The sequence below is a fragment of the Globicephala melas genome, chromosome 10, assembly GCF_963455315.2.
Source record: "Globicephala melas chromosome 10, mGloMel1.2, whole genome shotgun sequence".
Classification (NCBI taxonomy): domain Eukaryota; kingdom Metazoa; phylum Chordata; class Mammalia; order Artiodactyla; family Delphinidae; genus Globicephala; species Globicephala melas.
In genome coordinates this window covers 93,864,808-93,876,438 of record NC_083323.1, presented here as the reverse complement: position 1 = coordinate 93,876,438, position 11,631 = coordinate 93,864,808, and positions in this window count along the sequence as shown.

Here is an 11,631-nt window from a genome sequence, read left to right as displayed (position 1 = left end):
GGCCCACCAAGAAGAAAAGAGAGAGAGGATTCAAATACAATCAGAAATGAAAGAGGTGACTGCAACTAATACCACAGAAATACAAAGGATGATAAGAGACTACTATCAACAGTTATATGCCAACAAATTGGACAACCTAGAAGAAATGGATAAATTCCTGGTAGCATAAAACCTACCAAGACTGAATCATGATGAAATAGAAAATCTGAAAAGACTGATTATTAGTAAGGAGATTGAATCAGTAACCAAAAACCTTCCAAGAAACAAAAGTCCAGGACCAGATGGCTTCACTGTAAATTCTACCAAACACTTGAAGAAGAATTAATATCATAATTCTTCCCCGAAATAAAAGAGGATGGAACTCTTCAAAACTCATTTGATGAGGCCAGCATTACCCTGATACCAAAATCAGACAAGGATGCCACCAAAAAAAAAAAAAAAAAAAAAAATTACAGTCCAAAATCCCCAATGAACATAAATGCAAAAATCCTCAACAAAATATTAGCACACCAAATTCTGAATTCAACAATACATTAAAAGGATCATACACCATAATCACGTGGGACTTATTCCAGGGATGAAAGGATGGTTCAGCATCCAAAAATCAGTCAATGTGATACACCACATTAACAAAAAGAAGAATAAAAATCATATCATCTCAATACATGCAGAAAAGTTTGCAGAATTTGACAAAATTCAACAACCGCTTATAAAACCTCTCAGCAAAGTAGGTATAGAGGGAACATACCTCAGCATAATAAGACCATATATAACAGACCCACAGCTAACATCATACTCAATGGTGAAAAGCTGAAAAGCTTTTCCCCTAAGATCAGGAACAAGAAAAGGATGCCCACTCACCCCTTTTATTCAGCATAGTATTGGAATTCCTAGCCACAGCAATTAGGCAATCAAAAGAAATAAAAGGCATCTAACTGGAAAGGGAGAAATAAAACTCATTATTTACAGATGACATATTGTATATAGAAAACCCTAAAGACTCCATTAAAAGACTGTTAGAAATAATAAACAAATTCGGTAAAGTTGCAGGATACAAAAATCAATACATAAAAATCTGTTGCATTTCTATACACTAATAACAAACTATCAGAAGGAGAAATTAAGAAAAAAATCCCATTTACAATTGCATCAAAAAGAATAAAATACTTAGGAATAAAGCTACCAAGGAGGTGAAAGACCTTATATTGAAAACTACAAGACATTAATAAAAGACTTCGAAGGAGACAAAAATTAATGAAATCTGTGTTCATGGATTGGAAGAATTAATATTCTTAAAATGTCCATACTACCCAAAGCAATATACAGACTCGATGCAATCCCTATCAAAATTCCAGTGGTATTTTTCACATAAATAGATTAAATAATCCTAAAATTTGTATGGAACCACAAAAGACCCCAAATACCAAAACAATCTTGAGAAAGAAGAACAAAGCTGGAGGCATGACATGCCCTGATTTCAAACTATATTACAAAGCTGTAGTAATTCAAACAGTATGGTATTTGTGTAAAAAACAGACACACAGATCAATGCACCAGAATAGAGAGCCCATAAATAAACCCACACATATATGGTTAATTAATTTGAAATGAAGGAACTAAGAATATACAATGGGGAAAGGACAGTCTTTTCAATAAATAGTATTGGGAAAACTGGACAGTCATATGCAAAATAATGAAACTGGACTACTATCTTAAACTATACACAAAAATTAGCTCAAAAAGGATTAAAGGCTTGAATGTAAGACCTGAAACCATAAAACTCCTAGAAAAAAACATAGGTTGTAATCTCCTTAGCATAGGTTTTGGTGGTAATTTTTTGAATCTGACAACAAAAGCAAAGGCAATAAAAACAAAAATGAATAAGTTGGGCTACATCAAACTAAAAATCTTCTGCACAGCAAAGGAAACCATCAACAAAGTGAAAAGGCAACCTGCTGAGTGGGAGAAAATATTTGCAAATCATATATTTAATAAGGGATTACTATCCAAAATATATAAAGAATTCATACAATTCAATAGCTAAAAAATAAACAATTTGATTAAAAAATGGGCAGAGGATCTGAGTAGACATTTTTCCAAAGAAGACATAGAAACAGCCAATAGGTACATGAAAAGATGCTCAACATCATTAATCTTCAGGGAAATGCAAATCAAAACCACAGTGAGATATCACCTCACACCTGTTAGAATGGCTGCTATCAAAAAGACAAGAAATAACAAGTGTTGGTGAGGATCTGGACAAAAGGAACCCCTTGTGCAGTGTTGGTGGGAATGTAAATTGGTGCAGCCACTATGGAAAACAGTATGGAGGTTCCTCAAAAAATTAAAAATAGAACTGCCATATGATCCTTCTGGGTATTTATTTGAAGAAAACAAAACACTGACTCAAAAAGATATATGCACCCCCATGTTCTTTGCAGCATTATTTGTAATAGCCAAGATATGGAAATAACCTAAGGGTCCACTGATGGATAAAGAAGTTGTGGTATATGTACAATGGAATATTTTTCAGCCATAAAAAATGGAATTTTGCTATTTGCAACAATATAGATGAACCTCAAGGGCATTATGCTAAGTGAAATAAGTCAGATAGAGAAAGACAAATACCATTTGATATCTCTTACATGTGGAATATAAAAACAGAAACAGGGACTTCTGTGGCGTTCCAGTGGTTAAGACTCTGTGCTTCCACTGAAAGGGGCATGAGTTCAATCCCTGGTCGGGGAACTAAGATCCCTGCATGCCGTGTGGCACGGCCAAAAAATAAATAAAATAAATAAAAACAAACAAAGAAACCACACTAAACACATAGATCCAGATCAGTGGTTGCCAGAGGCTTGGGAGAAATGAATGAACTGTTTGGGGGTTTGTTGGTTTTTGTTTTTTTGTGGTACGCGGGCCTCTCACTGCTGTGGCCTCTCCCGTTGCGGAGCACAGGCTCCGGACGCGCAGGCTCAGCGGCCATGGCTCATGGGCCCAGACGCTCCGCAGCATATGGGACCCTCCCGGACCGGGGCACGAACCCGTGTTCCCTGCATCGGCAGGCGGACTCTCAACCACTGCGCCACCAGGGAAGCCCTGTTTGTTTCTTTAGTGTAGCTTAAATAATTGAATTTTAAAATTTAAAATTTTAAAAAGCTAGGCTTTGTGGGAGGAGAGAATTGATGGAAGATTTTTTTTCACCCGGAATGAGATAGATAGATAGATAGATAGATAGATAGATAGATAGATAGATAGAAGATAATATAATTAAGGAGTTCATCAGAGGGTTCCTCAGATCATAACATATCACTATCCACAACCTTGTTTTCTAAGTCTGTGCCTGTGTGTTATTTTGAAATATTAGATGAAACATCTATGATGAAAATAAAATCAAGAATAGATGGTAAAAATTTTTTTAAGTAGCTAGCAATGGTAATAATAACCATATAGTAGTAGTCTGCTTTTTTTTTTTAATTGGTTCTATAGGCCAGGCACTGTGTTGAGTACTTTTCAAGCATATTTTAACTCAGCAGGTGTTTAACCTCCCTAACCTTCTGCACACAACATGGTAAACCCCTGCTGAGTTACATAACACCTAGACATGCCTCATTCCAAGGCCTAATTCTTACCCATACACCAATTATTTTTCCATCTTATAATTCACAAAGCCTTACGATTTCTTGAAGAAATGCCTGAGAAATACTGAATTAGAAGTTACTGATGATAGCTGGTAACAATATAATCATAAATATAAATGAATTACCTGAATCTACATGCCAGTCCTTGGCTAAAAGGTTATCAAATGATTCAAAACATACTTTTTAAACCATATTACATATGGTTTATATAATCAAAAATTTAAAAATTAAAGATACTTATAGAGAACTTGCAGTTTGAGAAATATTTCCCTATTGTATAATGCGTGGATTCCTAACTTAAGCTGTAATACTTTCTGCTACTGTTTCACAGAAACTCTTAACTTGCTAAGAAGGGTTTTCCTCCTTGTTAATGTCATTGGCCCTTGAGCCTTATTTTCTTTCTAATCTTGTGGGTCATTTAAAGCATCATAGTTAGTTCCACTGAAACACCAAAAAGTGAAGATTCTCAAGGGCCGGCTACAGGGAAGATATAATGGGTCCTACTCTTGAATGACCAAGGGTGACAAGAGAAGTAACGCCAGCCAGCCAGGATTTCGCTAGAAAAACGTGCCAGTTTTTGGATGTAAGACGGAGAAGAACTCTGACAGACGAGTCCCAGTCCAGGGAAGGCTGGCCTGCAGGGCCCCACCAAAGGCTCTCCTTGCAGGCAGTCTCTAAAGAAGATGTGAAATAGGATAAGGCAGGATCTCGTGAATATTCTTCAGCTTTGCCATCTTGAGGCAATGTCTCCGTTTTTTACTGTTAGCTGCCATTCATTTCCTGGGCTTCTGAACCTCAAGTCTTTGATTGTTCGGCTTCCTCCTAGTTAGACTGATCTGCAGTAGTACATTACATAGGATATACGTAAGTGCTAAAATCTTGCCTCCAGACAAAGGGACAGAGGCACGAGCTCTGCTTCACGGAGGCTGCCTACCCCAGGACCAACCTGCGCACCATAGTCAGGCATTGTAGGAGAGCACGTGCACTCAGCTGATTCTGAGCCTAAGCATCTGGGAGCAAAACACGTGGTTACGTTACGCTAGAGGCAGGGGAAGACGTTGTATCTTCCTCTTACAGCAAACTCCAGAGTGTTCACTTTGGAGACTAACAGTCTGATAACCAAACACAAACGGCAAGGAAACAGTTTAGGGATCTCCCAGGGAGATCTAGTTTGTTTTAAAATGTATTACTGAAGAGTCATGAAATGTTAGACTTGCAAGGAACTTAAAGATCCCATCTCATCTGAAGGTCACAGACTGACAGCCTAGGGCCAAATCTGGCCCACAAAGGGAATGTGTTTTATCTGGCTCATAATTAGAATTAGTTGTCAACATTTAAAATAAGGAGAGTTCACATTATTTCTTTAAAAATCTAGATTTGAAAAATCGGAAGATCTGGCAACCCTGACTAGCCAGCATTTCTCCACGGCTGTGACTAGAGCTCGCGGCCATTATGCCCTTGGGACACTGTACATACTCCCCAGCTTCCGGCAGCCTTGCTTCAATTCATCCACACATCCTGCCTGGACTCTGCTGGCAGTTTTGCATTTGCAGCCCTTGTTAGACCAACCTGTTCGTTTTTTTACAGCTGAGGAAGTGAGGCCAGAGAAGCCAAGTGACTCATCCATCCACACCACTTTTTCTAATATAACACATATGTTGGTGATGTTTCCGTGCACTCCTTTCTCCATCCCCGTGGTTTTTCCCAAAGAGATTTGGCAAGAAAGCACACAGTCTGAGGAAGGGACAAAGATGATGTCAGCCAGAGGATAAGTTAGAAACTCACTAACTGAAACTCAAGAGACGTCGAAAGGGAATGATGGGAGGGAGTGAAGGAACAGAGACATTCTATGTGGAATAAAAACAAACGAGAGAAGTATACCTGAAGAGATAAGGTAACGTGGGGAGAAAGACCAAAGGAGGCAACGAATTGATCTACTCCTCTAGAGACGTTCACATTCCCGGAAAGCAGCAGCTGACAGAATAGAGGAGGCTGCCCAAAGCAGAGACTCCAAAATCCAAATGATCAGAAAAAATAATTCGAATTTATAAGAGATTTCTTCTTCGGATTTATCTATTTGAAAAAAAAAATGTGTGAAGAAAAACAGAGGTGGCTTCTCAGGGTTTCCTGAGAAATTATTAACAGGAGATCAAAACAATTATCTGAAAGAATAAAGCTTTGCAAGAAAAAAAAAGAAGTTGATGTTTAAGGGTTCAGCAAAAGTTTTTCTTGAAAGAAAAATGAACCAAGATTTAAAAAGAAACAATAGAATACGTGTGTAATTAGCATGCGAATTTGGTGCTGGTCCCGGCTCTGCCACTAATGGGCTGGGTCACTTTGGGCCAAACCCTGCAGTTGTCTAAGGCTCAACTTCCCCTGCTGTGAAGTGAGGGCCTTGGGCTGATTCTCAAAGCAGCAGCAGGGGGGAAATTCTTAGGGCTCATCCCAGACTTACTGAGGCTCTGCCGTCTGTGTTGTAACAAGCCCTCTGGCTGAGAAACCTGTAAAGTTTGAGAACCACTGAGAAAGCCACCAGCCAGATGATCTCTACGTTCCTTATGGCTATAAACTAATTCCAAGCAAAAGAGGAAAAAGAGCTGGGTTACCCTAGTAGCTGGCATGAAAGGTCTTTTAAAAAGATATTCAATAGGACAGGACATGATTATTTGTTTCGAATGATGCAAGTATTTGGTTAACCATTCAGTTTTATGAGATGTGAGAACATCATGCACAGGCAAGGAGCTTTCCAACAATGAAATGAAGTGAGTTGAAGCAAAGTTAGAGACCGCAGGTGGCAAGACGAGGACAGACACATATGCATCAGCAGTATTCTCCCTATGAGGGTACATACATGTGCACACACAGGCTTAGTGTTCAGACAAGGGAAGAAGGGTTCCTTCCTTTCGGTGTTGAAGTTCTACATTAAAAAAAAAAAAAAATTAATGAACTACCTTATAATGAGCTCCTTTATATTAATGGTGCTTGTGTTTACAAAAATAAAATCTTCAAGTCTCATTGGAAGTTTTAGAGGTGTCATAGGGCTCAAAGGTTTTGAGTTATAAAACAAAAAGCAAAGCAAAACAAAAGAAAACACACAAGCAAAGAAGCAAAATAAACAAGAAAAACCAACCCCATAATCAACTTCTCTTTGTCCAGCATCGTTGAAGATGAACAAGCCTGCAGAGCTGAGAGAGTTCAGCTCGTTCTCCATAGCATCCTCTTTAGGTCTTCCCTCTTGGCCTCCAGGGATCTGCTCTTTAATTTCTTTTCCTTGTCAGTCAGTTATGTTGGTTCATTCACTGACTCTTAACACTGAAGTATGAATAAACTTCATGATGTGCTATGTCAACCAGGCATTTTCATTGTGTTTTTCATAATGAATTCTAGAATGAAAGGTTCTGTCATCTGTGAAAGAAGCTACAGGTGTCATCTAATAGGTAGGGAAATTTTTGAAGGGAGCAGAAAAGCCTCCAAGGTCAGGAAGGAGATCTCTGAAAGTTGATCTGATTTAGTGATCATCTTAGTGTAATTGGGAGCAGTGTTAGCAGGGAAGGTGGAGTAGCAGGGGAGGTGGAGTAGCAGGGGAGGTGGAGTAGCAGGGGAAGTGGAGTAGCAGGGGAGGTGGAGTAGCAGGGGAGGTGGAGTAGCAGGGGAGGTGGAGTGGGGGAACAGTCCAGGAGCCTGTGATAAAATGAATAGAGACTATACTGGCCTCTTTGCTAAAGAATGTTCTCCCACAGGAAGGAAAATCTGCAGGTTGGCTAGGCAAGACTGTCTGTATCAGTAATTACAAAATCTGTATGGAGTCTCTTCCAGGACTGAAGACGTCCTTCCCCACAGGTGAGACCTTTTCCATCCTGCTTCTCTGCCCCATCTTTTTGTGCATGAGTAGAGATTAGCTCCTCTCCCATCCCCCTAATCATAATCCATTTTCTGTCCCAGGAGCCAGGGCCACTGTGTTGACTGTGTAGGTTGTACCCTACACAGAAGGGCTCACTTGTGTGGCACCATGCAGAGGGAGTGGATGGAGGCTGAAATCTAGTCCATGCTTCCCTCACCAAACCCTGTGTTACAGGAGGCGGTGCCTTTTTGTAACTCACACAAAGGTACCCTATGAGCTAGCCACGACCATGCCAGTAACCCCTGCATCACCATCACCACCATCCCTCTCTAGAACTCTTTTCATCTTATAAAATTGAAACTCTTTGCCTGTTTAACAGTAAGTCCCCATTCCCCCTCCCCCAGCCTCTGGCAACCACCATTCTACTCTCTGTCTCTCTGATTTTTACTCCTCTAAGTACCTCACATAAGCGGAATCTTTTTGTGATGGGCTTATTTCACTGAGCATAATGTCCTCAAGATTCATCCATGTTGTAGACTGTGTCATAATTTCTTCCTCCTTTAAGGCTGAATAATATTCCACTGTATGTATAGACCACATTTTGTTTGTTTGTTTTTGCCCATGCTGCACGGCATGTAGGATCTTAGTTCCCCCACCAGGAGTGGAACCCATGCCCTCTGCAGTAGAAGCGAGGAATCTTACCCACTGGACCACCAGGGAAGTCCCTAAACCACATTTTTTTGGGGGGGCTGTGTTGGGTCTTTGGTGCGCAGGCTTCCTCTAGTTGCAGTGAGCGGGGGCTACTCTTCATTGCGGTGTGTGGGTTTCTCATTGCAGTAGCTACTTCTGTTGCGGAGTCTAGGTGCATAGGCTTCAGTAGTTGCAGCACACAGGCTCAGTAGTTGTGGCTTACGGGCTCTAGAGCGCAGCCTCAGTAGTTGTGGCACACAGGCTTAGTTGCACCACGGCATGCAGGATCTTCCCGTACCAGGGATTGAACCCGTGTCCCCTGCATTGGCAGGTGGATTCTTAACCACTGTGCCACCAGGGAAGCCCCCCTTCCATGAAACTTTAAGTATACTGTACTATATCTGTTTTTGCTAACAGAATTTTAAATCTTTTTTTAAAAATTTAAATTTGCTAAGTGTTTTTTGCTTCTCTCTAGTTGTGGCATGCTAGCTCCAGAGTGTGCAAGCTCAGTAGTCACCACACGCAGGCTCTCTAGTTGTGGCGCATGGGCTCTAGAGCATGCAGGCTTAGTTGCCCTGTGGCATGTGGGATCTTAGTTCCCTGACCAGGGATCGAACCCATGTCCCCTGCATTGGAAGGCGGATTCTTAACCACTGGACCACCAGGGAGGTCCCATAAATTTGCTAAGTGTTTCTGACAACACAGCAATAATGTATCACAAGAGAAAAGAGTCATCCTGGGGACTTCCCTGGCGGTCCAGTGGTTAAGACTCTGCATTCCCATCGCAGGGGGTGTGGGTTCGACCCCTGGTTGAGGAACTGAGATCCCACATGCTGCGTGGCACGGCCAAAAAGCAAGGAAACAAACAAAAATACGAAATGCAGTGTTGCCAAAGAGCCTTGGAAAACAGTAATTGTACCTAAAATGGCCAGAATTCATCCTTAGAACTATTTAGAATGCCACTAACAAAACAATAAGTTAATTACTTTGTAACCTATTTAAAGAAATATGAATCAAGAATCTCTTATTTGTAATTCCAGAAAACCATGAAAAACAAATTTTTTCATAACTAATTTGGTGGAAGAATCTGATGTGAACTGCTGGAGGCTACTTGATTATCTGGATTTATCCTATTTGTTCTGGATATTCACATGTTTGGCAGCTGAATCCTTTAAATGTTTGATTACCTTTCTAAATCCCAAAGATCTGAATTCAGAAACACATCTGGCCAAAGCATTTTGGCTTAGGGGCTATGAGCCTGTCATATGTGACAGGAGATTGGTGGTGAGCGTCTGTGTATTTGCAAGAAGGATGTGATGCCACTTGCAGGAGTGTGGTGTCCCAGACATTCTGAAGGATCCAGCAATACAAATAAAAACAATTATATCCTGAATAAAACCTACTTTTAATGCCAAGCTGGGCTACCAAGCAGTAATGGAAATCTCCAGCACTGCCCCCCCCCCATATACACACACAAATACAAAATAAATAGAAAGAGACCAAATACATTCCAAACCAAGGGGAAAAAAAATTGAAAAAGGAAAAAATAAACACAATCGTTGCAAAGATTTTACAGTGACATATTAGCCACAATAGGCTACTTTATGCTATGATGATAAATCAACTTCACTATCTCACTGACAAAACACAAATGAAACTGGCTTCTCTCTCCTACTTCCCAGCAACGCAGGTTGGTAGGAGACCCTGCTCTGCAGCTACTGAAGGGCTTGATGGATGAAGGCTTTGCCATCTGGCATGCTGTAAGTTGTTGCAACAGCATAAAAGAACACATGGAAAACTCTGACCGTTTCCAACTTTGACAAAGGGTGATACGTCACTTTCATTCCTATTGCACAGGATTACTCTCACGTTGCCTCCCCTAAACTTATAGGGCATATAGGGCAGTGTTCATATAGGGCAGTGCAAGGAATGTTTGCCAATCATGACCATAAAAGGAGAAAAAAGAAACAGAGAAATAAATGGGACAAATAGGAATGTAAAATAACATGGTATAAACAAGTCCAGAGAAATCTATAAATTACAATACACAAATGGAGTATCCTCACAAGTAAAAAAGCAGGTCATGTCAGAAGGGATTTCTTAAATCTGCTTATATGATGTTCAGAAGAGAGCCATCAAAAATATTAGAACAAATAAAGCTTAAAAATAAAAAGGCAAAAAGGGATAAAGAGGCAAATATCAAACAAAAGAAAGCTGATACGGCTATATTTGTATTAGAAATAATAGACGTTAAGATTAAAAAAATAAATATAAAGGAGGACACTCATAATAGTTTTTTAAAAGCCCAATTCACCAGGAAGACATAAAAATTCTAAACTTATGTGCACCTAGTAAAATAGCATCAAATTACATACAGTAGAAATTGATAAGGTGAAGAGAGAATATGGCCCACAAAGCTTAAAGTATTTACTATCTGGCTTTTTATAGAAAAAGTTGTTGCCACTGTACATGGACATAAAGCATCTCAACACATTTCAAAGTATCAGTATCAAGCGACAACCATCTTTGAACTGAAATGCAATGAAGTTGTCAATAAAAGTAAATTAAGACAAGTTTAAAAATTCCATGCTTTCGGAAATTTGAAAGGAAACCTCACTTTTAAATAATGCATGTGTGAAAGGAGAAATAATAATGGGAATCTTAGAATACTATGTAATAAATGATAATGAAACTGTTATATATTAGAACTTGATAGATGATCAAGGATGAACAATTAGGACCTCACTAAAGGCGCTAATTGCAGTGCATTAAAACAGGCCAAACATGTGTAAATCTATGAGTTTAAACACTTGGGGAAAAAGCTAGTAGGTCACCTTGGGAAGATGATAGAGAACCGTTCGTTATTTTGAGAACAGGTAAATAAAGAGAAAAAAAATTAAATTAAGCATTTATCACGTCTCTCCTACGTGGACTATACCCGTAAGCAGTCAATAATCAGCTGGAAACACTGGCACAGGTGGACACGTTGAAGCTTGCAGGGAAACCCAAGAGGCCAATCATAGCCAGCTGCCCAAATGAGCCTCTAAAAGGGAGCTTGTGGAGAAATCCGTGGGAAGCTGTTGCCTCTGTGGGCAAATCACGGAATTTAAGAGCAAGGACCAGCTGGAATCCAGTGGTGACCTCTGTATCCAACCACCGCCATATCTGACTGCAGCAAACTTTTGAAAGCCACTACTTCAGTTCTGCCTTCCAGATTTCACGCAGGCTTTCCTAGAGCCGACTGTAACTCAGAACCATAAGGAAAAGGGGATTCTGGAAAAGAGCAGCACAGTTTAGAGTCGTCCGCCGTTTCCCAACTTGGCAGCCATACATCTTCTTTCAACCACTTCTAAATACAGATAATAGCAAAATCATGTTTCCACTTAAGATGTAACTACCCCTCATACAACTGAAAAGGCACTGATCGTCTACCCAAAACAGTCCACACATGAGACCTGT